This window comes from Cebus imitator, unplaced genomic scaffold (assembly GCF_001604975.1).
Source record: "Cebus imitator isolate Cc_AM_T3 unplaced genomic scaffold, Cebus_imitator-1.0 Scaffold92, whole genome shotgun sequence".
In the NCBI taxonomy this organism is placed as follows: Eukaryota; Metazoa; Chordata; class Mammalia; order Primates; family Cebidae; genus Cebus; species Cebus imitator.
Window position 1 is genome coordinate 1,832,091 of NW_016107407.1, and position 2,575 is coordinate 1,834,665.

Genomic DNA, 2,575 nt, shown 5'->3' on the forward strand with positions numbered 1-2,575 from the left:
TTTTTTTTTTTGAGACGGAGTCTTGCTCTGTCACCAGTCTGGAGTGCAGTGGCGCGATCTTGACTCACTCTAACCTCCGCCTTCGGGGTTCAAGCAATTCTCCTGCCTTAGGGTCCCAAGTAGCTGGGACTACAGGCACATGCCACCATGCCCAGCTAATTTTTTGTACTTTAGTAAAGACGGGGTTTCACCATGTTGGCCAGGATGGTCTCAATCTCCTGACCTCGTCATCTGCCCTCCTCGGCCTCTCAAAGTGCTAGGATTACAGGCATGAGCCACCAGGCCACATCTTTCTACTACTAAAAAACCAGCACGAGCAATTTAGTTTCAGCAAACACCACCATCTGTCTCCTAGTTGGCTCTTGTGCCCTTTGAAATCCTCTTATGGAAGTAGATTTTGTTTTGTTTTGTTTTTGAGCATGTCCTTACTTTCTTAACCTATACAGTTTTGTTTGTTTGTTTTAAGGTGGAGTCCGGTTCTGTCACCCAGGCTTTAGTGCAGTGTCACAATCATGGCTCACTGCAACCATGACCTCCTGGGCTCAAGTGATCCTCTCACGTCAGCCTCCAAAGTAGCTGGGACTACAGGCATGCACCACCATACCCAGCTGATATGTTGTTGTATTGATTTTTCATAGAGACAGGGTTTTGCTCTGTTGCCAAGGCTGGTCTTGAACTCCTGGCCTCAAGTGACCCTTCTATCTCCACCTTCCAAAGTGTTGGGACTGCAAGACATCAGCCACCTGACCGTCACATCAGCTACTTCTTTAAGGAGACTCACAGTTTTATAAGCTCAAAATAGCTCTTTTTTTTCTTTTTTGAGATAGAGTTGCTCGTGCCGGAGAGGCACGATGTCAATTCGATGTAATCTCCACCTCCCAGGTTCAAGTGATCCTCCTGTCTCAGCCTTCTGAGTAGCTGGGATTATAGGCATGCACCTCGCTGTGGCGGCGGGGGGAGCGGCGCTCATTTTTGTATTTTTAGTAGAGATGGGGTCTCACTGTGTTGCCCAGGTGGTCTCAAACTTCTGACCTCAAGTGATCTTCCCGCCACAGCCTCCTAAAGTGCCAGGATTGGNCCTGTCTCAGCCTTCTGAGTAGCTGGGATTATAGGCATGCACCTCGCTGTAATCTCCACCTCCCAGGTTCAAGTGATCCTCCTGTCTCAGCCTTCCGAGTAGCTGGGATGATAGGCATGCACCACTGGGTGGCGGCGGGGGGAGCGGCGCTCATTTTTGTATTTTTAGTAGAGATGGGGTCTCACCATGTTTGTCAGGCTGGTCTCAAGCTCCTGGCCTTAAGCAATCCACCCACCTCAGACTCCCAAAATGCTGGAATTACAGGCTGAGCCACTACGCCCAGCCTCAAAATAGCTTGTTAATGAGCCACTCCAAACATTAAAACTGTTGTACAGTCTATTTTTTTAGTTTCCCAAAATAAAAGGTAGAAAAATATTTCATACATGATATAACTGGCCAGGCTTGGTGGCTCACACCTGTAATCTCAACTCTTTGGGAGGCGGAGGCAGGTGGATCACTTGAGGTCAGGAGTTCAAGACCAGCCTGGCCAACATGGTGAAACCCTGTCTTTACTAAAAATACAAAAATTCACCAGGTGTGTTAGCATGTGCCTATAGTTGATCCAGCTACTTGGGAGGCTGAGCATGAGAATGACTTGAACTGGGGAGGTAGAGGTTGCAGTGAGCCAAGGTCAGCCATTGTACTCCATCCTGGGCAACAGAGGGTGGCTCTGTCTCAAAACACACACACACACAATAATTATTTGCATTTTTATAAAGATCAAAATCAGACAAGTACAAATAGTTGACCACAAAATACGGTATATATGTTCTGATATGTATAAAATATATTTAATCATATTCATAGAAATAAATTATGAGGAGAGAGAGATCCAAGGTGGCTGATCACTAGCAGCTCGGGATTGTAGCTCCCAGTGAAAGTGCAGAGAATGAGAGGACGCCACACTTTCACACGAATTTTTGTTGCTCACGGACCAGGAGATTCCCAGCAGAGGAGGCTCACGGGTCACCGGCGCGACTCTTGTGGCCAGCACGGCCGTTCTTGGTGCAGAGTAAACGGGACTGTGTCCCCTTTTGGTTGACATCTGGCGCTCCCGGAAGGCAGAGTCGCCCATTTAGCTGATTGAAAAAGGGACTCAAGAAGGAAGCCAGACTGGAGATTCTCAGGCAGAAAAGCACCAAGAATCTTAACACTGCTGATTTGGCCGGTGCAGTGGGTTGCTCAGATTTTGGTGCTGGGAATCAACAAGCTGGACGTCCACTCAGAGACCTAATTTGAAAGTTGGTAATTACAAAGACAACAGGTGGATAAATTTACAATGACGGGAAGAAACCAGCGTAAAACGGCTGAGAATACTCAAAATCAGAATGCCTCTCCCTCCACAGGGGATCACAGTTCCTCATCAACAAGGGAACAAGGCCTGATGGAGAATGAGTGCGTTCCAGTAACAGAATTAGGCTTCAGAAGCTGGATAATAAGAAACTTCTGTGAGTTAAAAGAACATGTTCTAGCCCAATGTAAAGAAACTAAGAACCG